At 43.8% G+C, this 27879-nt stretch overlaps 1 long non-coding RNA gene across 1 annotated transcript in view; it reads left to right on the top strand.

Moving 5' to 3' along the window:
* Positions 1–3385: 3385 nt before the first annotated feature.
* The window catches only part of LOC134729419 (uncharacterized), a 41808-nt gene continuing 17314 nt past the window's right edge, over positions 3386–27879 (top strand). The window contains exons 1-2 of the long non-coding RNA XR_010110513.1: positions 3386–3742; positions 27428–27494. This is a non-coding gene — a long non-coding RNA (uncharacterized LOC134729419). The remainder of the gene's footprint in view (positions 3743–27427; positions 27495–27879) is intronic.

Below are 27879 nucleotides of genomic sequence, written 5' to 3'. Positions count from 1 at the left end.
AGGCAGTGCATGATCACCGTTTTCCTTTCTATATTACACACATTTGAGCACACACTAATCTTCCTGGGCCCCTTGTAAGGGCTAATGATCAAGCTGATTTATTAATTTCCACTGTGCTTACTAATGTACAAGATTTTCACTCCCTAACACGTTAATGCAGCAGGACTTAAACAAAAATAACAAATTACTTGGAGACAGGCAAAGGGCATTGTGCAACATTGCCCTCAGTGCCAGGTAGTACAACTGCCACGTGAAAGGACTGGTGTTAACCCACAGGGATTAACCCCCAATATGTTGTTGCAAAAGGACCTAACCCATGTACCTTTGTTAGGGAAACTTTCATACGTCCATGTTACTATAGATACATTTTCTCATTTTGCATGGGCAATTTGCCAAACAGGCGAGGCGGCTGCTCATATTAAGACATTACTTCCCTGTTTCACTGCCATGGGCATCCCACAAAAGATTAAAACAAACAATGGCCCAGGCTACTGTAGTAAATCTTCACAGGCATTCCTTCAACAGTGGAACATTGAGCACAGTACTGGAATACCCTATAATTCTCAAGGTCAAGCCATTGTTGAACAGGCTAATCGAACCTTAAAATCTCAATTACAAAAACAAAAGACAGAGGGGGAAACCAGAGAATACGCTACTCCTTATATGCAGCTACAATTGGCTCTTATCACTTTACATTTTCTTAATTTGTCTGGAGATCAGGTTACAATGGCAGCAGAGCAGCATTTGACAAGGCGAAAAGTAAATGCTTATGAAGGAAAACATGTGTGGTAGAAGGACATCAGAACCAAAACCTGGGAAAAGGGCAAAATCATTACATGGGGTCAAGGGTTTTCTTGTATCTCACCAGAAGAGAATCAGCTTCCTGTCTGGGTGCCCACAAGACATCTTAAGCTGTGCCATGAGCCAGAATCCAAGGAAGAGGAAAAGACCTCGGAACATCCCTGCACCCCCAGTTCATCAGATGGCTCAGATGAACATCTCTGTTGAGCAGATGGAAACCAGTAAAACTCGCCAAGCAACTCCACTGACCTGGGGGCAGGTGAAGAGACTAGCTCACATTGCAGAAGAGAACCTGAGGTCTCTGAACAAGCTGCTGACCACCAGTAATCTAATGGTAGCTATGATGGTGGTAATCTCCCTGCAGTGAGTCTCCCCATAGCTGAGGCAGATCAAAATTACACTTACTGGGCCTACATTCCATTCCCACCACTGATTAGGCCTGTTACATGGTTAGACCCCATGTTAATGATAGTATCTGGATGCCTGGACCAATAGATAACCGAGGCCCTACTCATCCAGAGGAGGAAGGAATGTTAATGAATGCTTCCATTGGTTATCACTTTCCTTCCATCTGCCTGGGGCCGGCAGCAGGATGTTTAAATTATGATAAACAAAGTTGGATGACTTGTGTCCCTGCAAATAATGGATCAAAAGCCCCTATTCATGCAATCAGTGGAAGAACATTTCAATCTTTGGACACTATTAAATACCTTGAGCACGGCTATGTTATGACACATCGCCAGATTAATAAATATAAACCTAATAAGAAGCCCTGCCCTAGGAAGGCCACTAAATGGTCTGGAAAGCTAGAGGTGCTAAACTGGGAAGATTGTATTGCAAACAGCACTGCTGTACTGCAAAGTAATTCCTATGGAATCATCATTGATTGGGCCCCTATGGGGCGCTTTGCAGTAAATTGTAATGGACAGTGCGAAGATGGTAGAGAGACTCCTTTTGCAAACAACTACCCAGATAATGCACCAAAATTATATAGAAGAATTAAAACAAATTAACCTATTAAGTGGGAGGAGAACGGTATGGCTCTTTCAAGCCCAAAAATGATTGATCCAATTATAAGTCCAGAACATCTAGAATTGTGGAAATTAATGATGGCTCAAACCCCAATTTGGATTTGGAAAGGAGAATATAAAACAAAGACCCTTAGTAAAAAAAACTTTGATTTGTTGTAGCCATGACCTCTAATCAGACATTCCCATTGCAGAGTTTTGTTAAACCTCCTTTTATGTTGGCAGTGGGAAAAATTAATATCCTAACTGACTCTCAAACCATATCATGCCTCAACTGTCATCTTTTTACCTGCATTAATTCTACCTTTAATAAAGATAATAGCATTTTACTGGTTAGGGCCCAAGGAGTTTGAATAACTGTTTCCCTCAATAGACCTTGGGAGGCCTCTCCCTCCATACATAATATCACAGAAGTACTAAAAGGAATACTTAATAGATCAAAGAGATTCATATTTACTTTAATAGCTGTGATCATGGGCCTTATAGCTGTCACAGCTACTGCTGCCGCTGCTGGTGTTGCTTTGCATTCTTCTATTCAAACAGTGGGCTTTGTGGATAGTTGGCAGAAAAATTCTTCTAAGCTTTGGAATTCCCAAAGCCAAATAGGTCTAAAATTGGCAAATCAAATTAATGATCTCTGTCAAACAGTAATTTGGATGGGAGATTGGATTATGAGCTTGGAGCATAGAATTCAAAAACAATGTGACTGGAATACTTCCGATTTTTGTTTTACTCCTAGCTCTTATAATGCCATTGAACACCAGTGAGAGACGATTAGATGTCACCTACAAGGAAAAGAAGATAATTTAACATTAGATATTGCTAAACTGAAAAAACAAGTTTTTGAGGCATCTCAGGCTCATCTCACCCTATTGCCTGGAGCTGATATTCTTGCTGGAGCCTCTGATGGCCTTTCTAATACCAATCCTTTAAAGTGGATTGAAACCATAGGTGGATCAACAATTGCAAATTTTATTTTGGTTTGTGTCTGTTTATGTTGCTTGTTTTTAGTCTACAGATGCAGATGGTGCCTTGGGAGAGAAACCAGACACCATGAATGAGCCATGATAGCAATGGCAGTTATTAATAAAAAAAAATCAATAGAGGCAAAAAAGGGGAACATGTGGGAAAGTGTTTCTGGGGTGCCAGTTGAGTTGGTCTCCCCTGTGTGAGACACCCATGGGAAGCCATGGGCAGCCTCTGGGGAGAAAAGTCTCCTTATTGCTTTCATGTCTTTATGCCCCAAGAGCATAACCACTCAGCAGCATTCCACAGGTTGCTCAGGGAGACAACACTCCCTTGAAGCAGTGGAGTATAATCAAACATCTTGGCTCCTCCTTAAACCTGCTCCCACCCATTTCAGTCCTGATAAGCTAAAGATCTTAAGTAGTTTAGACACACGCCTTTGCTCAAGGAAATTCACAGAAACCGCCACTGCTACACATCTTATCGAATGACTCACGAGTTCTCCTTCACTGATTAATCCTTTTCCTCATCCCTTCCTCCCGCTCCCATCTGCCCTAAGAACAAAGAGCTTGTAAACCAGTAAATTTGGCAGAGCTCAAGAGCTCTGGGCCGTGAGCAAGCCTCCGACATTCTGGTCCCCTGGACCCGCCTTTTAAATGCTTATTCTGTCTCTTTCTAACTCCTTTGTCTCCACCAGACTCAGGGTACCCACTGGGTGGTGTGGGGCTGGTTTCCCTAACATTCCCCACCAAATAAAGCAGCTCCAGCCTTCTAGATGGTTGCTCAGCTCAGAAGTCTTAGAGAAATTCTGATGCCTCTCCTCACATTTGCTCTGTCGGCAAATCCTGGTGTCACAAGAGGGCTCAGGAGGGTTTCTGGATGCCAGTGAGACCCCAGCCACAGCCGGTCCCCAGATTCTTGACATCGTCACAAGAAAGAATTCACAGGTGAGTCAGAATGAAGTGAAAAGCAAGAAACTTTTATTGGAAAGCAAAAGTCCGCACTTAAGAGAGAAGTGGGTGCATGCTCGTGAGAACGAGTCACGCAAACAGAGTTTGGGTTTCTAATTTTATCTGGTGTTTCTTTAATTAGGGGGTGGAATAATCATTAGGTATTCTGGAAAAGGAGGGGACTTCAGGGACCCCTGAAATTGCCCATGCTAGAGTGTTGTGGCACAATCCTAGCTCACTGCAACCTTGACCTCCTGGCCTTAAGTGATCCTCCTGCCTCAGCCTCCTGAGTAGCTGGGACTACAGATGTGCACCACTATGCCTGGCTAACTTCTAAAAATTTTTAGTGGAGACAGGGTCTCATTATGTTGCCTAGGCTGGTCTTGAACTCCTGGCCTCAAGTGATCCTCCCACCTTGGTGGGAGCCTGCAATTACAGGCATGAGCCACCACACCTGGCTTCTGCTTTATTATTTTCCAAAGCACTCATCCCTGCCTGACACATTATAGATGCATGTGTGTCTTGTCTCTACAATGTGGGCTCCCAGAGGGCAGGGACTTTGCTCTGTTCTGTTCTCTGTTGTTGAATCCCCAGTGCCTAGGATGGTGCCTGGCACAGAGTAGGTATTCAACATCTATTGAATGAATATGGTCCCTGGGGCTAAAAGTAAGAAAGGAGAAAAAAATAAAGCAACCCCCAAATTTGATGAGAACCCTATAGTCCCTGACTGATTGTTTCCTGGCCATCATCATCATCAGCTTCAACTTTGTCAACACACCCTTAATATGGGTGTACCTTGTTTTACAGTTTGTCAAGCACTTTCACACCCATTATTGGATATGACACACAACCCGGTGAGAGTGCTCTCAGTGGAGTTAAGATTCATACTTTTCCCAGACATGGTAGATTGCCCCTGTAATCCCAACAACTTGGGAGGCTGAAGTGAGAGGATTGCTTAAGGCCAGAAGTTTGAGACCAGCCTGGGCAACATACTGAGACCTCATCTCTAAAACAAATAAATTAGCCAGGCATGGTGGCACATGCCTGTAGCCCCAGCAACTCAGATCACTTGAGCCCAGGAGTTAGAGGCTGCAGGGAGCTATGGTCACACGACTGCACTCCAGCCTATGCAATAGAGTGAGACCCTGTCTCTAAAACAAAACAAAAAAATTCATACTCTCCCCAGACTTCAGTTTTTTATCAAGAAATGGATAAAACCAGGGGACTTTCCCATGATCAGTTTACTCAGTGGTAAAGAACAGTGATTCAACCATGTGTTTTAATTCCAAGTCCAGTTGTCTTTATCTCGAGCAGAAAGTCTACATATGCAGCAGTTAAGACCTGCAAGCTGTGGAGTTTGGACAGAAAAGACTTTGAAACTTGCCTCCAGCATTTCCTGGCTGTGTGATGTTGGGAAAGTTGTCAGCCCTCTCTGTTGTCTCTATTTTTTTCACTCATCAAATTGGGCTAATAATAGTACCAGCTGTGTTTGGTGGCTCACACCTGTAATCCCAGCACTTTGGGAGCCTGAGGCCAGTGGATCACTTAAGTACAGGAGTTCAAGACCAGCCTGGGCAACATCATGTTGAGAGGTGGAGCCAGCTGGACTTGTGGGTCGAGTGGGGACTTGGAGAACTTTTCTGTCTAGCTAGAGGATTGTAAATGCACCAACCAGCACTCTGTAAAAATGCACCAATCAGCGCTCTGTGTCTAGCTAAAGGATTGTAAATGCACCAATAAGCACTCTATAAAAATGCACCAATCAGCACTCTGTGTCTAGTTAAAGGATTGTAAATGCACCAATCAGCACTCTGTAAAAATGCACCAATCAGCACTCTGTGTCTAACTAAAGGATTGTAAATGCACCAATAAGCACTCTGTGTCTAGTTAAAGGATTGTAAACGCACCAATCAGCACTCTGTAAAAACACACCGATCAGCGCTCTGTGTCTAGCTAAAGGATTGTAAATGCATCAATCAGCACTCTGTAAAATGAACCAATCAGCACTCTGTAAAATGGACCAATCAGCAAGACGTGGGTGCAGACAAATAAGGGAATAAAAGCTGGCTACCCCAGCCAGCAGCTGCAACCTGCTCGGGTCCCCTTCCACACTGTGGAAGCTTTGTTCTTTCACTCTTCACAATAAATCTTGCTGCTGCTCACTCTATGGGTCTGCACTATCTTTACAAGCTGTAACACTCACTACGAGGGTCTGCAGCTTCATTCCTGAAGTCAATGAGACCATGAACCCACCGGGAGGAACAAACAACTCTGGACACGCCACCTTTAAGGGCTATAACACTCACTGTGAAGGTCTGCGGCTTCACTCCTGAAGTTAGCAAGACCACGAACCCACCGGAAGGAAGAAACTCTGGACACATCTGAACATCTGAAGGAACAAACTCTGGACACACCATCTTTGAGAGATGTAACACTCACTGCAAGGGTCCGCAGCTTCATTCTTGAAGTCAGAGAGACCAAGAACCCACTGGAAGGAATAAATTCCGGACACAGTGTGACCCCATTCCTACAAAAAATATAAAATTTAGCTGGGTGTGGTGGCATGCACCTGTGGTCCCAGCTACTCGGGAGGCTGAGATGAAAGGATTACTTGAGCCCTGGAGATCCAGGCTGCAGTGAGCTGAGATTGCACCACTGCACTCCAGTCAGGATGACAGAATGAGACCATGTCTCAAAATAATAATAATGACAGTACCTATCTCATAGGGTGGTTCTGAGCATTGAATGAGGTAAGACCTGGAACATAACAATAACTGATTTTTAAAAATAATTTTAAAAATCTAAGTGTTACCAAAATACCAGGGGTTCAGTCTTGGTCCTGCTGCTCACCACACAGAAAGCCAATGACTGGGACAATGACTACTGCCAAGGAAGAAGGCTTTAATCAGGTGCTGCAGCCAAGGAGATGGGAGCTCGGGCTCAAATCCATCTCCCTGACTGACTAAATCTAGGGGTTTACATAACAGGGAAGAAATGTAACAATGTATAAGAAAACAGGAAGGGGCAAGGAAGCAATCATGATAAATGAGGGGTCCCATACCTCATTGTTCTGATGTGGTGATCTGGTGAGTTTCAGTTCTTTGATAGTTTTTTTTTTAATTTATTTTTTATTTTTTGAGAGGCCTGAAGATGTTTTCTGAGGAAGGAACTCAGACAAAACAAATGTAAGTTTCAAGCTTTAAGACCAGAAGCGGCCAGACATGGTGGCTCATGCCTGTAATCCCAGCACTTTGGGAGGCTGAGGTGGGCAGGTCACTTGAAGTCAGGAGTTCGAGACCAGCCTGGCCAACATGGTGAAACCCCATCTCTACCTAAAATACAAAAATTAGCTGGGCGTGGTGGCGCACACCTATAATCCCAGCTACTTGGGAGGCTGAGACAGGAGAATGGCTTGAACCCAGGAGGTAGAGGTTGCAGTGAGCCGAGATTGTGCCCCCACACTCCAGCCTGGTCAACAGAATGAGACTTCATCAAAAACAAAAACAAAACGAAATAAAAACAACAACAACGAAACAACCAGAAGAGTCAATTTCCATGTTTAAAGAAAAAAAAGAAGTCTGTCTGTCGATCTATTGGGTCGGTTTCATAAGCATGTTACACTGTGTTCATGCAAGCATTTTTTGAGTGGCCCTTGATTCTGTCCAAATTTCTTCAGCTAACCTGATAGAGAAAACACTGGAAGTACGACATCATCTACTTTAAAGTTGGTAAAAACTAAAGCTCCTGGTCACAAAAGGGATTTCACTCAGTGCCTTTGGGAAGAGAAGGACGGAAAATTGCATAGCAACTAGAAGACAGGCTCCCCAGAGGGAGAACAGAGCTGTGGCCAACCCCTGGAGCACTCATAACTGAGATCATTTTATTGTGCCCTCGCCTGAGAGGATGGTGTTTGCACACAGCAGAGACATACAAAGGTGGCCCCTTAGCCTCCATGGGCAGGGACTGTGCTCTGCTTCCCGGCTGCAATCCCTTTGTACCTGCGCCCCCTTGTGGGAAGTCCCACAGTCTTTCCAGAAGTGGGGTGCAGAAAAGAGTGTTAACCTAGACCAAAGAAACGGTGCTAACCAAAACTAAGAAAAGGGAGCCAACCTAGGGCAAAGTAAAGGTGCTAACCTGGACCACGGAAGGGAGCTAACCTGGACTAAGCACCTCAGGCTAGGAGTCAACTTTGCACCTGACATCATGCATGACCTCACTTAACATATCCATGAGGTGGCTCTGCAAATATGGAAACTGAGAGATACAGACAGACAAACAAAGAAAAACTTGCCTAAACTCATCTCATTAGGAAGCATCAGAACCAACATTCAAATCCAGATCAGTCTCCAATTCAGAGCTCACACCCTTTCTCCAATATTGCATTGTAGATGTGAAATGAAGTCAACCAGCCTATTTGTAGATCCAGCTGTATCACAATTCCATTATTCCATCCTATGTAATATCCCAAAATATGAAAACATCCCCCTACCCTCTAGAAAAAAAATATTTCACGATGGTCATGCCAGCAGGAGTGAGGTAGGGCTTGGGGCTATTATCTAAATGCCTTGTTATAACATGCATAATTTTCAAGATAAACTGTTCAACCAATTCTTAAATCACTGACCCATATAAACACAATAATCCCATGTATTTAATACCAGTACAGCATGTCTTTTAAGACAAAGTGGTCAGAAGAATATAAACTTAAAAGTGGTTACCTCTGGGAAGAGAAGCATGAGAGAGGTATGAAGAGGGATGCTACTTTTTATTCTGCTTGTTTCTGTATTATTGAAAACAAGCATATGTTATACATATGTCTTTTTTCTTTTCTTTGAGACGGATTTTTGGTCTGTTGCCCAGGCTGGAGTACAGTGGCACGATCTCAGCTCACTGTAACCTCCACCTCCTGTGTTCAAGCGATTCTCCTGCCTCAGCCCCCCGAATAGCTGAGATTGCAGGCACGTGCCACCATGCCTGGGTAATTTTTGTATTTTTAGTAGAGATGGGGTTTTGCCCTGTTGCCCAGTTGGGTCTCAAACTCCTGACCTCAAGTGATCCCAAAGTGTTGGGATTATAAGCATGAGCCACAGTGCCTGGCCATGTTATACATATTTCTGTCAAGTTTTTCAACAAGCATTATTTTCATAAGTTCAAAACCATTTAAAATTGTTTTAAAAGACAACATTCAACTCAAAAATCCATAGGTGATTTTGAGATTGAAGATGGGCAAAAAAGGAAAAAAAAAAGATAATTGCTGATTTTAATCTGTAACAGATAAAAACAAACAAACGAAGACAGAAAGATTATTACCTTAAAAATGACAGTATCTGTAGTGAAACTGCTATGCTATGGGCCAATAATAACAAAAACTAACATTTATAAGCATTTACTGTATATAAGCTTTGGTCTAGGATTCTTTCCATATACTAACGCATTTAATCCCCATGGCAACCCTTTGAGTTAGATACTTGTGGTAGTCAGCCTTCAAAATGTCTCTCAATGATCCTCCCCTCCTGGTATTCACCTTCCTGTGTATGCCCTGTGAATAGGGCCAATATGTGCAATCAATAAGATATTGTAGAAATAATGGTATGTCAGCCTGAGCAATATAGTAAGACCCCACCTCTGCAAAATATTAAAAATTAACTGGCATGGTGGCAATGGCACACATCTGTAGTCCCAGCTACTCAGGAGGCTAAGGCAGGAGGATCTCTTGAGCCCTCAGGAGGTTGAGGCTACAGTGAGCTGTGATTGTACCACTGCACTCCAGCCTGGGCTACAGAGTGAGACCTTGTCTCAAAAAAAGGAAAACAGAGAAATGACGGCATGTGACTTCCAAGACTAGGCTATAAAAGACACTGCTGCTGCTTCCTTCCTCTTTCTCTTTCTTGAGTTACCCATTCTGGGAGAAGCCAGCTGTCATTTTGTAAGGACCCACAGTTAGCCCTGTGGAGATGCCTGTGTGTAGAGGAACAGAGGAACAGCCATGTGTCTGGGCCACCTTGGAAGCAGGTCCTCCAGCCCCAGTCAAGCCTTCAGATGACTGCAGCTCCTGCAACATCTTAACTGCAAACTCATGAGAGACCCTGAGTTTCTGAGCCAGAAACTCCAAGCTAAGCTGCTCCTGAATTCCTGACCTATAGAAGCTGTGAGAGACAATAAATTCTTATTTGTTGTTTTAGATTGCTATATTTTGGGTAAATTTGTTATGCAGCAGTAAATATTACTCAGTTGGGCATGGTGGCTTATGCCTATAATCCCAGCACTTTGGGAGGCCAAGGCAGGAGGATTGCTTGAGCCCAGGAATTTGAGAACAACCTGGGCAACATAGCGAGACCCTATCCTTATTTATTTTTTAAAAAATTACAGCACTTATTATCGCATCCATTTTACAGATGAGGACACTTAGGCACAAAGATGTCAAATAATTTGCCAACTACCAAGTAGTCAGAGCGGGGGCCAGGATCACAGCCTGAGTAAATCACTCCCAGAGGTGGTGCAATTAACCTCAGCACCAGCAGAAATGTGATAGAGGGCAGAGTGCAAGAAACCAGGTCTCCTATTCTCTGTGCCTCTCATCAGTTCCTTTGATCCCCTGACCTGCACCCCCACGCCACCAAAGCCTCCTTGGTGAGTTTCTAGCTTAGTTTCCAGGGAGCACATCATGTAAGTTTATGACCAGCATGTGACTTGGTAATTAATATCCATGACACTTGGCCTTTGAGCACAAGAAACAAGCCCAGTGTATTCATCTGTTCTCACACTGCTATAAAGACATACCTGAGACTGGCTAATTTATAAAGAAAAGAGGTTTAATTGGCTCACAGTTCCACAGTCTGTACAGGATGCATGGCTGGGGAGGCCTCAGGAAACTTACAATCATGGCAGAAGGCAAAGGGGAAGCAGGCACATCTGCATGGCAGGAGAAGGAGGAGGAGAGAGGCTTAGGGGAAGTGCTAAACACTTTTAAACAAGAAGATCTCAGGAGAACTCTGTCACAAGACACCACTAGAAGGATGATGATAAACCATTAGAAACCACCCCCATGATCCAATCATCTCCCACCAGGCCCCACTTCCAACACTGGGGATTACAATTCAATATGAGATTTGGATGGGAACACAGAGCCATCACCCAGGAACCACAAAGTGAAGCTACCTGGCATGGGCATTGACGCTGTGGTCTGAAGCATGCCATCTTATTCTTCAGTGATGAAGAAGGAACCCTGCTGTTTGTATAAGAAGGAAAATAATTTTTAAAGGTTACATTCTGTCCAATCAGCAAAGGATGCATTTAAATGTTCAAATCCTACTTCTGACTACATTGGGCTTGGCAGTAATACTCCAGCAATATTTGAAGATGCTAGACTTTTCCATGCTGTTTTGTTTCATTTTATTTTATTTTTATTATTGTTAGAGACAGGGTCTCACTCTGTCACCCAGGCTGGAGTGCAGTAGTGTGATCACAGCTCACTGCAACCTCCACCTCCTGGGTTCAAGAGATTCTCCTGCCTCAGCCTCCTGAGTAGCTCGGATTACAGTTGTGCGCCATCGCACCCAGATAATTTTCGCATGTTTAGTAGAGGCAGGGTTTTGCCATGTTGGCCAGGCTAGTCTCAAACTCCTGGCCTCAAACGATCCTCTTGCCTCAGCCTCCCAAAATGTTGATTACAGGCATGAGCCGCCATACCCGGCCTATACTGTAATGTTTTAAATGAGTATTTTTATTCCTTCCTCCATCTTTTATTCTGAAAATTTTCAAACCAACAAAAATTTGCAAGAACAGTACAATAGACAACCACATTCCTTTTATGTAAGTTCACTAATTGTTCACATTTTACCAGACTTGCTTCTTCCTACTTCTCTCTGAGCCGTATGAGAGTTAATTACAGACTTTTTGAAACTGCATTCCTGTATTCGTTTCTTGTGACTGCTGCAACAAATTATCATACATTTGTTGGCTAATTCTCAAAGCTCCACCATAAATCACATTGCTAAATTATCTGATGTCACCCAAGGCTCCAGGTAAATAAAGATGTCCTGTCATGCAGGCCATCTCAGGGGCTTAGAGATCACCCCCCAGGAGCTGGAGGCAAAGGGATAGACCTCTCTGTGAGTAAAGTAATTCTTCACTACATAGTAATGTTCACACTTTTTTTTTTTAGATTAGGGTCTGAAATCTTCGGGAGACATCTTTTAGCCTACCTCAATCCCAGCTACTTTTCTAGGTACCTCCTGAGAACAAAGACATCCTCCTAAATGGTCGTCTTCTATTCCTTCAAACAGGAGATTTAAGAGACTGTTGTTTCCTGAAGAACTATCCAATTTCTATTCCTGTGAAATTGTTCCTCTTCTGGGAGTGGGAAGTCTCCTTCAGGAACCTGGTTCATTCTTCTGCTCCTGGAAGAAAAAACTGAGGTCTCCCTGGCTCAGGTGCAGATCCAAGTCAGGGCCAGGTGCCAGGTGCCAGGTGCAGCCAGCAGGAAATGCTGGGTCTTCTCTCTAAGGTCACTGCACAGTCACCACTCGCCTCCATCACATTCCATCTTCCATACGTGGAACAACTGGGTTCCACCCATCCCTTTCCAGACCTGCAGGCTGGGACTGGGGGCGGGGAGGTGGCCTCCAGTAAGGAAGGGAAGAGGGAGGAATTGTCTCACAATAGAAATAGCCATCATTTCCTGACACTTCCTCTGTGCCACAGACTTAAAGATCATTTTTTAAAATTTGAGCATGTATTAGTAATATGTCTATGGAGTAAAAAAAAGGGGTAATCAGTAAAATTTTCCCTGCCCTTGTCCTGAGATGTATGATGCATTTACAAACATATACACATATATTCTTGGTTTTTTAACCCCAAAGGTGGCTTACCTGGCATCTTGTTTTGTTTTGTTTTGTTTTTGAGACAGTGTCTCACTCTGTCACCCATGCTGGAGTGCAGTGTCATGAGCATGGCTCACTGTAACCTTGAACTCCTGGGCTTAGCAATCCTCCTTCCTTAGACTCCTGAGTAGCCAGGACTGCAAGCATGTGCCACCACCCCTGGCTAATTTTTACTTTTTTATTGTTTGTAGAGATGGGTGTCTTGCTATGTTGCCCAGGCTGGTCTTAAACTCCTGGACTCAGACGAACCTCCTGCCTCAGCCTCCAAAAATTCTGGGGTTATAGGCATGAGCCACTATGTCTAGCTTCCACCTTGCTTTTTCACTTCATAATATACCTTCTATAGGCTGGGCGCAGTGGCTCACACCTGTAATCCCAGCACTTTGGGAGGCCGAGGCGGGCGGATCACGAGGTCAGGAGATCGAGACCATGCTGGCTAACATGGTGAAACCCCGTCTCTACCAAAAATACAAAAAATTAGCCGGTGTGGTGGCGGGCGCCTGTAGTCCCAGCTACTCGGGAGGCTGAGGCAGGAGAATGGCGTGAACTCCGTAGGTGGAGCTTGCAGAGAGCCAAGATTGCGCCACTGCACTCCAGCCTGTGCGACAGAGACTCCATCTCAAAATATTAATAATAATAATAATAATAAACCTTCTATAAATATAATTTTCTATATATCTACATATAGAGGTAATTGCTGCACAGATGTGTCAAAATTTATTTAATCCATCTCCTATCGATGGAAATATAGGCTGCCTCTAGGCAATTGTTCTTGCCACAGCCCTGAGACCTAAGCTCTAGTCTTATATCCTCATTTTATGGATGAGAAAACAGGCTCAGAAAGGTTGTGGCATGTGGTCCAGCTCACACAGGAAATAATCGGAAACCAGGTTCCCATCCAGTGACCTTACCCTTAACCACAATGAAAATAGCTTTTATTTTGAGCCAGGAAATTACTTACCCACACACATAATTTTCTGTTTTAGAACAGTTTTAGATCTACAGAAAACCTTTGAGGATAAGATAGAGACTGCAGCCGGCAGTCCACCACGGTAGGGCCATGGGGAGCGCTCATAGGGAAGGTGTTCCTGGCATCCGAGGGTGCACGGAGGGACCCGGGTGCTATAAGCTGTGTCCGGTCACTGCCACCTCCCACCCTCAGCACCGGGTGCTCCCAGCTCTGGGGGATAGCAGGTGGTAAGGGTATCTTCCTTATTCCTGCTCCCTCCTCCAAAGTGTCCTCATCCAACCCAGACGGAGCCAGCCGACATCTCAGCTAGCCTCTCAGCCAGACTCTCAGCCAGCCAGCCTCTCACCCAGCCAGGAAGACTGCCCACTAGCCTCTCGACCAGCTTCTCAGCCAGCCCACCAGCCTCTCAGCGGGCCAGCCAGCCTGCTGGCAAGCCTCCAAGACAGCCACTCGGCCAGCCTCCCAGCCTACCCCTCACCCAGCCTCCCAGTCAGCCACTTAGCCGGCCAGCCATTTAAGACTGAGCCCAATCTCTCTCCCATTGCAAAATTTCATTACTGTGTTCCCTATACCTATCATGATGGTCCTGAATAGTCTGCCTTACCGTATTTTAACATGTGTCATTGAATAATTTTTTCTTCTACAGAGGTAGATGCTATTATTAGAATCACTCCCAAGCAGCTGAGACTACAGGTGTGTGCCACCATGAACAGCTAAGCTAATTTTTGTATATATATATATATATATATATATATATATATATATATATACATATTTTGGTAGAGATGTGGTTTCACCATGCTGCCCAGGCTGGTCTGGAACTCCTGGCCCTAATGCCTGCCTTGGCCTCCCAAAATGCTGGGATTACAAGCATGAGTCGCTGTGCCCAGCCTCATGTGCTCATTCTGAGGGAGATATTACAGGATTTGGTGATTGAATGAAGAAGGAGGAGGAGGGAAAGGAAAATATTTCTGATGACAGTGAAGATTTTAACATGTTATGGTTTCGGAAGACACCATCACCCAGGGAGGCTTGAATATATCACCTGACTCAGTTACTGATATGCATCTCTCCTTCCTTAGCAAATGTGAAAGCCTCAATTTTTTTTCTTGTTACCCTGCTCATTCAGGCTGCTCTCCGCCCCCAAATGTACTGCCAGCTGCTGTTTATTTAGGAAACGAAAGCTAATTTTAGTGTTAGCTTTAGCAAACCCTAATCTCGAAGCAAATCAGCTGCAAGTACAAGGGGCTTCAGAGTCAAACAGAAATACCTTTGGACTTACCTGCTGGACAAAGTTACCTCAATACTCCCCAGCACCGCTCTACTATGGAGCTAAAAATAATGATTTTCCCTGCTGAATTTTGAAAATATCATGTTCACTGTATTTGCTTTATCCTCCACCTGGGATGCTCTTCCTTCAGTTCTCTGCTCAAATGTCATCGTATCAGTGACAGATGCTGAACTCCTTATGTAAACTAGCACCCCACTCCACCTTCTTGGGTGGAAAATCAACCACTTTGATTTTCTTCATAGCACCGATTGCCATCTGACAAATGACATATTTACTTGGCAAGCAGTTTATTGTATCTCCTCACCCCTTTCATAGATTACAAGCCCCATGAGGGCAATGACTTGTGTATTTTGGTCACTGCTGTATCCCCAGAGGCCCCTGAAACAGTGGAATACCTCAATTTCTATTTGCATAATGTCATCCAGGGCTGGCCAAGGTGGCAGGCCTGGGATATGAAACCTTTAAACAAACTGCTGGTGGCAATGTTGCTTGAAATCAACTTTCTGAAAAGTAATTTGACTTGATACTCTCTTTAAAAAAAATTAAGGTCAGGTGCAGTGGCTCATGCCTGTAATCCTAGCACTTTGGGAGGCCAAGGCGGGAGGATTACTTGAGCCCAGGAGTTCAAGACCAGCCTGGGCAACATAGTGGTACCCTGTTTCTACAATTTTTTTTTTAAATTAGCCAAATGTGGTGGCATTCGCCTGTGATCCCAGCTACTTAGGAAGCTGAGGCAGGTGGATCATTTGAACCTGGCAGGTCAAGGCTGCAGTGAGCCATGTTTGCACTATTGCACTCCAGCCTGGATGACAGAGAAAGACCCTGTCTCGATTTTAAAAATTTAATATTTTTAAACTTTTATTATCTTAAAAAATTATATATATATATATATATTTTGTGTGTGGAGACAGGGTCTCACTATGTTGCTCAGGCTGGCCTCAAACTCCTGGCCTCAAGTGATCCTCCCTCCTTGGCCTCCCAAAGTGCTGGGATTATAGGCATGAGCCACTGCACCTGGTCTTACTTTTAAATTTTTAATTAATTTATTTATTTTTAAGAGGTAGGGTTCTTGCTATGTTGCCCAGGCTGGATTTAGATTCCTGGGCTCAAGAGATCTTTCTGCCTCAGCTTCCAGGGTAGCTGGGACTATGGTGTGCAGCACTGCACCTGGCTGGTTCTATTTTTTTTTTTTTTTTTTTTTGAGACAGAGTCTGGCTCTGTTGCCCAGGCTGGAGAGCAGTGGCACAATCTAGGCTCACTGCAACCTCCATATCCCAGGCTCAAGCCATACTACCACCTTGGCCTTCCAAGTAGCTGGGACTACAGGTGCATGCCAGCTAATTTTTGTAATTTTTTTTTTTTTTTTTTTTTTTGTAGAGATGGGGTTTAGCCATGTTGCCCAGGATCCTGGGCTCAAGCGATCTGCCCACCTGGGCCTCCCAAAGTGCTGGGATTGCAAGTATGAGCCACCACTTGCGGCCTTGATTCTCTTTCTATATGTTTATCCTAAGGATGGACTCAGCATTGTAGATAAATATTTAGAACAGAGGTTGGCAAACCTTTTCTGTAAATAGTCAGATTGTAAGTATTTGAGGCTTTGTGGGACATAAGGTTTCTGTTGCAACTACTCCACTTTGCCTTGAAAGCAACCATAGACGCTATGGGAATAAATGCACGTGGCTGTGTTCCAACAAAACAGGCAGCAAAGTGAATCTGGCCCACAAGCTGCAGTTTGCTGACTGAGATTTAGAACAAAATGCTGATTATAATGGCAAAGATTGTGAATGTCCTAATTATTCAACAACTGGGAGTTACTTAAATTATACAGCATCCACAAGATAAAAAAGAAGTTACAGCCATTAAAAATGGTATTTTCAAAGAAATTGTAATGAACTGGTGATGGGCTCAGAGCATAATTATGTCAATGAGAGTCAGTTTAGCCATTAATTAAGACTCTGAACTCTGGAGTCAGAGAAATTGAAACTTCAAACTTGAGCACTTTCTAGCTGTTTGACCTTAAGCAAATTGTTTAACTTCTGGGAAACCTTTCCTTATTTAAAAAATGGAAACAGAAATATTGTCTATCTTGTAAGATTGTTGAAAGATAATGCATAGAGCATATTGCTTAGCATACAATAAGTGCTTAACAAATCATTGTTTCCAAGTGAGGAATTAAAAATGGAATTATTTTTATAGGTTCGTGGATTTCAAAGCTGGAAGGAAACCTTGTAAGTCCCTCAAAATAGGTGCTCAGTAAATATCTCCCAGTCTGTTTCTAAAAGGCAAGGGAAGGACTTTGATTGGTTCATTGAGTGTCACATGACCACACTCTGGCCCAATCATTGTGTCCGCAAGTTGAAGTACTATGGTTCCTCTCAGACTTGCTCTTCGACTTGTGCCTGCAACAGGCAGGGCAGCAGTACAAACTGACCATGGAGCACAAGATTTCTTTTTGAGACAGGGTTTTGCCCTGTCGCCCAGGTTGGTGTGTAGTGGCACAGATTACAGTTCACAGTAATCTTGAACTCCTGGGCTCAAGGGATCCTCCCACCTCAGCCTCCTGAGTAGCTGAGATTACAGGTGCCTGCGCCCATGCCCTGCTCAATGTGTCTTTTCTATAAGCACCCACGTGCTTATAGACAATGACGGTGATGGCAGGTGAGTCCCTGCCTTGGTTAGTTTACCAGTCCCTGTCTGGTGGTCTTTTGGGAACTTTCCAGACTTTGGCACATAGCATGGTAGAGCATTTCCAAAATATATATCCTGGATCGCACTTCTTATCACGCTTTGTGCTCTGGGGTGCTGAGTGTCTGTTTCTTTCTGTCTTTGTTCCTTTCTTTCTTTCGTTCATTCATATATATATATATATATATATATATATATATACACACACACACACACACACACACACACACAGGGCCTTTCTCTGTCACCTAGGCTGCAGTGCAGTGGTGCAATCATAGCTCACTGCAGCCTTGACCTCCTGGGCTCAAGCGGTCCTCCCACCTCAGCCTCCTGAGCAGCTGGGAGGCCTCCTGAGTAGCGGGGACTACAGGGGCACACCACCATGCCTGACTAATTTTTGTATTTTTTGTAGAGATAGTGTTTCATCATGTTGCCTAGGCTGGTCTCAAACTCCTGGGCTCAAGTGATCCACCTTCCAAACTGTTGGCATTACAGGGGTGAGCAACCACACCGGGCCCTGAGTGTCATGCTTACTGTTTTGACTCTTTTGAGCCCTTATAGTACAGTCCTGAGTTGCTCAACGATGAAGGTATGTTTCGAGACATGTGTCATTAGGCAAGGTTATCTTTGTGTGAACATCATAGCGTGTACTCACATAAACCTAGATGGTATAGCCTTCTACACACCTAGGCTATAGGTATAATGGTATAGCCTGTTGCTCCTGGGGTACAAACCTGTACAGCACGTTCCTGTACTGAAGATTTTAGGCAATTGTAAAACAACGGGAAGTATTTGTATATCTAAACATAGAGAAGTTACAGTAAAAATACAGCATTATAATCTTATGGGACCATCATTGTGTACGCAGCCTACTGTTGGCGGAAACATTGTCGCAGTGCATGACTGTATATATGATGCAGTGATTACAGTGGTAGGGATTGAGTATCCTGGTATAAGGGGCTGTGCTTTTGAAAATGTTTTTTTCTCTCTTGCTTTCTTTTTTTCTTTTCTTTCTTTTTTTTTTTTTCTTTTGAGACAAGGTCTCACTCTGTTGTCCAGGCTGGAGTGCAGTGGAGTGATCTCAGCTCAGTGCAACCTCTGCCTTTTAGGCTCAAGCCGTCCTCCCACATCAGCCTCCCAAACAGTTGGGACTACTGGCGCATGCTACCATGCCCAGCTAAATTTTTTTTTTTTGGTAGAGACTGGGTCTCACTACATTGCCCAGGCTTGTCTTGAACTCCTGAGCTCAAGAGATCCGCCCACCTCAGCCTCTCAAAGTGCTGGGATTACAGGCATGAGCCACCGTGCCTGGCCTCTCTTGCTTTTTTCTCTCCCTCTTCTTCCATAAAACCCAATTCCCTGCCTTATAATCAATCTCCCCGTTTACTTTTCTCTCTCCCTCTTCCCTCTACAACTTTCTCCAGTTCCAACTGCCTTGCTAACCTGATGATTTCCATTCACTGGTTCTTGGTGCTCTGATATCTTTGCTTTGTTTGTAATTTTATTGTCAGTGCATTTAAAGTCTAATTCAACATTCAAAGTTCCCTGTAACCCACCCCAAACCGATCTACTACATCCTTATCTGTGCATCAACAATCTTGTTGGGTGCTGACAGAAAATACAGATTTCCTGGGCCCCACAGTAGGCCTATGGACACAGATCTCTGGGAGTGGGGTTTTTGGTAAAAATTATTCTAACAAAATTCTTATGGGGATCTGATGAACAGACAGCTTGGGGATCTCTTGTCACGGCTGAATTTATTACACTCGTAAATTTACAGTTATTATATGTGAATGGATGTCCATCTTCTCTACCAAATCCTGAGCTTTATGGACATAAGACTGTGTCCAACACATATTATTTGTTCAATATGTATTTATAGAAGAAATGAAAAATACCCCAAACAAGCATCACATGGTGATGAGGTTCCCATAATCCACCAGCAGGTGGCGGAAGAGGCTAGGCCATAGTCAATAACTGGACCTGTGTTCTCATTCCCCCTAAGATTGACAGCAGGTGTGGGTTTACATTTTTTTTAAAAGTCGTTTTTAATGAACAATCCCATAAGTTTATGGAATGATTTCTGTTTGCAGCACATGAAAAACCTTCTTGAAGTTCCTTTTAAAAGTCATTAAAAATGGAAACATTAAATGGATTTCCCTAGAAGAGGAATGACTTTTCCTCCAACAATTCTATCAATTAAGCATTTTCAAAGAGTACTTGATATTTTCCAAATAAATATATGGTACTACTTACTGCACCTTCCTGGGCCTTGGTTCTTGCTAGTTCCCACAGGCTCCTTCCAGGTATGAGGGGGCTCCTGGGGGAGGGGTCATAGAGTTGTTTCTTGATCCAGATGCTGGTTTTACAGGTGATAAATTGTGAAAACTTAGCAAGCTGTTTGCTTATAGGTGCATTTTTCTGTGTGTATGTTATACGTCAAAAAGGTTGGAAAAAAAAAAAAGGCTGAGCATGGTGGCTCATGCCTGTAATTCCAGCACTTCGGGAGGCCAAGGTGGGAAGAGGAGCTGAACCCAGGAGTTCAAGACCAGCCTGGGAAACAAAGTGAGACCCTGTTTCTACAAAAAAAAAAAGTAGAAAAAGTTAGCTGGGCATGATAGCATGCACCTGTAGGCCCAGCTACTCAGGTGGCTGAGCTGCGAGAATTGCTTGAGCCCAGGAGTTTGAGGCTGCAGTGAGCCATGATTGTGCCACTGCACTCCAGACTGGGCAACAGAGCAAGACTCTGTCTCAAAAAAAAGAAAACGTTAATAAAAAGAAGCAAAATCAATAAAGACCCAATATTAGTTTCCTATCACTACCACAACAAATTGTCACAAATTTAGTGGCTGCAAACAACATAAATTTATGATGTAGCCACTCTGGAAAACAGTACGGAGGTTCTTCAAAAAATTAAAAATAGAATTACCATATGCCCCAGCAATCCTCCTTCTGGGTATATACCTAAAATATTTGGAAAAGCATCTGTGCAGATATCTGTACTCCCATGTTCATTGCAGCATTATTCACAATAACCAGAAGTAGAAGCACCTAAATATCTATCAGCGGATGAGTGGATAAACAAAATGTGGTATATACACATAATGGAATATTATTCAGCCTTAAAAAAGGAAATCTTATCATATGCTGCAACATGGATGAACTTTGAGGAAATATGCTAAATGAAATAAACCAGTCACAGAAGGACAAATACTGCATGACTCCATTTATATGAGGTATCCAAATTAATCAACCTTTTTTTTTTTTTTTTAGATAGGGTCTCACGCTGTTGCCAGGCTGGAGTGCAGTGGTGTCGTCATAGCTCACTCCTGGGCTCAGTGGGCTCAAGTGATCCTTCTGCCTCAGCCTCCAGAGTAGTTGGGACTACAGGCACACAGCACTGCACCCAGCTAATTTTTTAATTTTTGTAGAGATGGGAGCTCACTATGTTGCCCGGGCTGGTATCAAATTCCTGGGCTCAAGTGATGCTCTTCTCTTGGCCTCCCAAAGTATTGGGATTACAAACATGAGCCACCATGCCTGGCTGTCAAACTCTTATAAACAGAAAGTAAAACAATAATTATCAGGAGGCGTGAAGGAGAGGAAAACAGGGCATTGTTGTGGATATAGTCTCGGTTTTGCAAGATGAAAAACTTCTAGAGGCTCATTGCAGAACAATGTGCCTATAGTTAACACAACTGTTCTGTACACTTAAAAATAGTTAAGACGGTATTTTTTTTACCAGAATAAAAAAACCTCATAAATGTATTATCTTATGTATCTATAGGTCAGAAGTGCAAAATTTGTCTCACTGGTCTAGAATCAAGGTGTGCAAAGGGTTGCATTTCTTTCTGGATGTTACAAGGGAGATTCCCTTTCCTGCTTATTTGAGTTGTGGGCAGAATTCTGCCCTTTGCAGCTATAGGGATGGAGCCCTGGTTTTCCATCCGGCCATCAGCCAAGGGCTGTTGTCATCTTCTAGAAACTTCCACATACTGTGTTCCCCTCCTCCATATTCTGAGCCAGCAGTGACTGGAGGCGTCTTTTGCTTATAGCATTTCTCTGACCCACTTTTCTGCCTCTCCTTTCTATCGATAAGGACTTGTGTTATTAGATTTGGTCCAATTGGGTAATCTAGGATAATCTCCCACTTTGAGATCCATAATTTTTTTTGAGACAGGGTCTCGCTCTGTTGCCCAGGCTGGAGTGCAGTGGCACGATCTCAGCTCTCTGCAACCTCTGCCTCCCTGGTTCAAGCAATTCTTGTGCCTCAGCCTCCCGAGAAGCTGGGATTACAGGCACCCACCACGACACCCAGCTAGTTTTCATATTTTTAGTAGAGATAGGGTTTCACCATGTTGGCCAGACTGGTCTTGAACTCCTGGCCTCAAGTGATCTGCCCACCTCGGCCTCCCAAAGTGCTGGTATTACAGGTGTGAGCCATTGCACCTGGCCTGAGATCCATAACTTAATCAAATGGGCAAAGTCTCTTTTGCCATGTAAGGTAACATATTCTTAGAAATTTGGGAGAATTAGAACGTGTCCATCTTTGGGATGTGTAGTTCTACCACACCTCCTCCCACCCTCACCTGATCATTTTCATTCAGCTCCACATGATGGCAGGAGAGAGGATTCAATCTGGCAAAAGATGCCAATATTGACTTTCATATGTGTATAAGGACTCACATTTATTGAGTATTTATTATGTGCCAGACACATTTTAAGCACGTCACAGGCCTCATCTTATATAATTCTCCTAGAAGTAAATGTTATTATTTTGTAGCCAAGTAATATGGTTTGGCTGTGTCCCCACCCAAATCTCATTTTGAATTGTAACTCTCACAATTCCCACATGTCGTGGGAAGAACCTGGTGGGAGGTAATTGAATCACGGGGGGCGAGTCTTTCCCATGCTGTTCTCACCATAGTGAATAAGTCTCACAAGATCTAATGGTTTTAAACGGCAGTTTCCCTGCACAAGCTCTCTCTTTTTGCCTGCTGCCATCCATGTAAGACGTGACTTGTTCCTCCTTGCGTCACACCATGATTGTGAGGCCTCCCTAGCCACGTGGAACTGTAAGTTCATTAAACCCTTTTTCCTGTATAAATTACCCAGTCTCAGGTATGTCTTTATTTGCACCATGAAAACAGACTAGTACACCAAGGAAACTGAAGCTTAGAGTGGTTAATAAATCTCTTTAATGTCACACTGCTACTATTAATAGATTTGTTGTAAACTTGGAATTTATATTCATACAGTCTCATCCTTAATCAATTAGCTATGCTGTCTCTTTAATAAATATAATAATATCGATGACAAAATGTTATTAGAAGGTTGCACTTGTATATTAAAAAAAACTCAGTAAGCAGTAATTTCAAGAAATTGGAGATAGCTAGGGATGATGGCTCATGACTGCGATTCCCAGCACTTTGCGAGGCTAAGGCCAGAGGATCACTTGAAGCCAGAAGTTTGAGGCCAGCTTGAGCAACATAGCTGTCTCTACAACAACAACAACAAAAGTTAGCTGGGCGTAGTAATGCATGCCTGTAGTCCTAGCTAGCCGTGAGGCTGAGGTAGCAGGATTGCTTGAGCCCAGGAGGTTGAGGCTTCGGTAAGCCGAGATCATGCCACTGCACTCCAGCCTGGGCAACAGAGCAACATTCTGTCTCTAAAAAAATTAAAAATTGCAGAATTAGACATATTTCCATATTTATTTACAGTCAAATACATTGTAACTCAAAGAGAAAGTGGTTATATGTTGAAGGGCACAAAGCAATTTGACGTCCTAGATAGAAACTTAGTGTCTTCAGACTAGAAGGGTCTTGAAATGGTAATTTTTTTCTCTCTTTGCATTTGGGTAGGACCTCATATAACCCAACCTAGTGAGAAAATCTGGCTTTGGGGAAAGTGGTGTGTTTTGGTGACAGGAACATAGTTTCAACTTGGTTTTCCTTTTTAGAATTATTTTTACTTGTTTTAGAAATAGTGATGGGGTCTCACTATGTTGCCCAGGCTGGTCTTGAACTCCTGAGCTGTAGGGATCCTCCTGCCTTGGCCTCCCAAAGCGTTGGGATTACAGATGTGAGCCACTGCACCCGGCTTCACCTTAGTTTTCTAATTACACATGAAAGGAGTTGTTCTTTCCATTTTCTCTTGTATTCACAAGACTGTGCTGAAGCAGCCAGCTGCCCTTATGCAGCCTGAATCCTGATTTTTACCGTGTCCAGCCCTCCCTGTGTGACTGCAGGGCAAATTCTGATTGGTCTCAGCCTGTTCTGGTGGTGCCTGGGCTTAGCAAGGGGTGTTAGGTTCTGGTCAATGAGGCAGAGTCTACTGGGCAGCTTCTGGAAATGTTTTTTTAGTCTTAAAAAAGAGACACACAAAGAAGAAACAGCTCCTGCTCTCCATCCCTGCCTGCCCACAGTGCTTGGAAGTGCCCATATCAGGTCAATCAGAGGAGGAGACCCCAAAAATGGCCAAGTATGAAGATGGAAGGGCTTGACTTGGTTAAGCCACTCAACCAATTGGCCCTGGATTCTCTCTGCTGCCTGAATTCTTTTTTTTTTTTTTTTTTTTTCTTAATTTTAGACAAGGTCTCACTCTGTCACCCAGGCTGGAGTGCAGTGGTGTGATCTCAGCTCACTGCAGCCTTGAACTCCTGGGCTGAAGCAATCCTCCCACCTCAGACTCTCAAGTAGCTGGGACCCCAGGCATGTGCTACCACACCTGGCTAATTTTTGTATTTTTTTGTAGAGATGGGGTCTTGCCATGTTGCCCAGGCTGGTCTCCAGCTCCTGAGTTCAAGCAATCCACCCACCTCAGCTTCCCAAAGTGCTGGGATTACAGGCATGAGCCACTGAGCCAGACCTTTCCTTTCCTTTTCTTTTTCTTCTCTTCTTCTTCTTTTTTTTTTTTTTTTCTTGAGATGGAGTCTCACTCTGTTGCCGAGGCTAGAGTGTGGTGATGTAATCTTGGCTCACTGCAACCTCCGCCTCCTGGATTCAAGTGATTCTCCTGCCTCCGCTTTCCAAGTAGCTGGGATTACAGATATGCACCACCACACCTGGCTAATTTTTTTGTATTTTTCATAGAGACGAGGTTTTACCATGTTGGCTGGGAGTTCAGACCTCCCAAAGTGCTAGGATTATTACAGGCGTGAGCCACTGAGCCCACAACCTTTCCTTTTCTTTTTTGAGACAGGGTCTCACTACCTTCCCCTGGCTGGTCTCAAACTCCTGGGCTCAAATGATCCAATCCTCCTGACCCGGTCTCCTGAGTAGCTGGGATTTCAGGTGCGCACCACTGCAGCTGGCTCTGGATTCTTACACTTAGGCCATTTTTGGCTGGAGTTTCTCTTATTAATACTTGCAGATGGCAGCACCCCAACTGAATCACACAACACTAGTTTCTGTCTGTTTTATTCATGGGTTATACTTTGTCTCAAAACCAGAAATGGCATTAAGTCCTTAGTTTTCTGTAATGTCCTTTTTCTGATCCTGGATCCCATCCAGAAACATGACATTGTACTTAGTCCTAATATCTCCTTAGGCTCCTCTTCATGGTGACAGTCGCTCAGACTTCCCTTGTTCTTGGCTTTTTTGACAGTTTTGAGGAGTGCTGGACGGTTATTTTGTAGAATGTCCCTGAATTTGGTTTTATGTCTTTATCATCATTAGGCAGAGGTTATGGGGTTTTGGGAGGAAGACCTCAGAGGTAAAGTGCCTCTCTCATCGCATGTCGAGGGTGCCTACCATCGACGTGACGGGTCACTGTTAATGTTGACCTTCATCACCTGGCTGAGGCTGGGTTTACCAGGTTTCTCCACTGCACGCTCACTCTCCTTCCACTCCTTTCCATACTGCATGCACTCTTTGGAGGGAAGACACCGTGTGCTGCCTACACTTAAGCAATGAGGCATTATGTTCCCCCAACTCTTGAGGACAAAGTGTCTACATGAATTATTTGGAATATTCTTCCACATGGGTGATTCGCCTTCTGCCATGATTGGAAGCTTCCCGAGGCTCTCACCAGGAGCAGATGCCAGTGCCATGCTTCCTGTACAGCCTGCAGAACCATGAGCTAGTTTTCCTTATTTGTTTATGAAATCATTTATTTAAACCGAGCTTGGTGGCTCATGCCTCTAATCCCAGCACATCGGGAGGCTGAGGCGAGAGGACTGCTTGAGTCCAGGAGTTTCAGGCTGCAGTGAGCTGTGATTGCACCACTGCACTCCAGCCTGGGTGATAAAGCAAGACCCTGTGTCAAAAATAAAAGTAAAAATAAGATAAAAATAGATAAATCATTTATTTGTATCAGTATGGACTCATGAGTTCTTTTGAGTTCTAATCTAATATAACTTTATGTTTTGGGGGCTTTTTGTCGCTCAGATTATTCTAGTTTTGGTTACTGAGACCCTTTTAGTCGGCATCTGTCTCCCTTTGGCATACCCCACCATTGTGGGTTGTGTGTTTGTGTGTGTGTGTGTGCGTGCGTGCGTGTGCATTTCCTTCCTTTCTGGCACTACAAGATTCTCCAGGCTTGTCTTTATATTTCCTGGTGGATATACTTTGGATGTGTGTCCCCTTTACATCTTATGTTGAAATGTGACCTCCAGTGTTGGAGGTGGGGCCTGTTGGGGAGGTGGGAAGTGACTGGATCACAAGGGCGGATCCCTCGTAAATGGCTTAGTGCTATCCCCTTGGTGATGAGTGAGTTCTCACTCAGTTCACATGAGAGCTCATTGTTTAAAGGATCCTGGCTCTTCCCTCTGTCTCTTGCTTCTGTTCTCACAATGTGATACATCAGCTCCCCCCTTTGCCTTCTGCCGTGACTGGAAGCTTCCTGAGGTCCTCACCAGAAGCACATGCAGATGCCATGCTTCCTGTACAGCCTGCAGAATCATGAGCCAATTAAGCCTCTTTTCTTTATAAATCACCCAACCTCGGGTACTTTTTTACAGCAATGCAGAAATGGACTAACACACTGGCCCTGTCCTAGAATCAGCTGCCTCTCCAAAGGGCTCTGTGCTGGTTAATACTAAATGCTGACTTGATTGGACTGAAGGATGCAAAGTATTCATCCTGGGTGTGTCTGTGACAGTATTGCCAAAGGAGCTTAACATTTGAGTCGGTGGGCTGGGAAAGGCAGACCCACCCTTTATCTAGGTGGGTACCATCTAATCAGCTGCCAGCGTGGCCAGGACATAAAGCAGGCAAAAAAACATGAAAAGGCTAGACCGGTCTAGCCTTCCAGCCTACATCTTTCTTCCATGCTGGATGCTTCCTGCCCTCGAACATCGAACTCCAGGTTCTTCAGTTTTGGAACTTGGATTGGCTCTCCTTGCTCCTCAGCTTGCAGATGGCCTACTGTGGGACCTTGTGATTATGTGAGCAAATACTTAATAAACTCCATACGTGTGTGTGTGTGTATATATATATATATATATATATACCATCTGAATGATAGTACACTAAACAGGACTTTGTACTAATGTCTCTAACTCAAATCTGTTTCCACGTGGATCATTTTAGTCATCTCTACTTGCTTATCTGTAATCTCCCACCCCAACAATGAAAACATTAGCTTCCACCATTGCTAATCTAGGTGAGTACCAACTAATCAGCTGCCAGCGTGGCCAGGATGCTTCCACCATTGAATGTGTCCCCCAAAGTTCATGTGTTGGCAACTTGATCCTCAACATGGTGGTGTTGGGAGGTGGGGCCTAATGGGAGGTGTTTGGGTCATGGGGGCCCTGCCTTCATGATAGAGTAATGATAGAATGGATTCCTTATAAAATAATAAGTTTGGCTCTCTTTTGGCTGTCTGTTACCTTCTCCTTGCTCATCTGCTATGAGATGGTGCAGAAGAAGGCTCTCACCAGATGCTGGTCTTGTGATCTTGGACTTCCCAGCCTCCAGAACTGTGAGCCAATATGTTTCTGTTCATTATAAATCACCCAGCCTGTGGTATTCTGTTATAGCAGCACAAAATGGACTAAGACACCTTGTCAAACTCTCTTTTTTCCTGTGCTACACTGTCCTGCACCTTCCAGATAATGGCTGCTCCATCAGCCTGGTTCTTGGAATGAGGATGACATAAGGTAGAGTCCCAGCTGACCAACAGTGGAGATGTATCATGAGCAAGAAATAAACCTTTCTTATTTTCAGCCACTAAGCTTTGAAATATTCATTACAGCAGCCTAACCTAGCTCATCCTGACTGACAATTTATAGCAGTGAAAGATGGAAGTAATGCAATTATCTACCAAGAAGGGACTGATATAACTTGGATATTTGTCCCTGACAAGT

This window comes from Pan paniscus, chromosome 18, assembly GCF_029289425.2.
Source record: "Pan paniscus chromosome 18, NHGRI_mPanPan1-v2.0_pri, whole genome shotgun sequence".
Classification (NCBI taxonomy): Eukaryota; Metazoa; Chordata; class Mammalia; order Primates; family Hominidae; genus Pan; species Pan paniscus.
The sequence above is the reverse complement of the archived record's forward strand: the minus strand, read 5'-3'. Positions and strand labels throughout refer to the sequence as shown.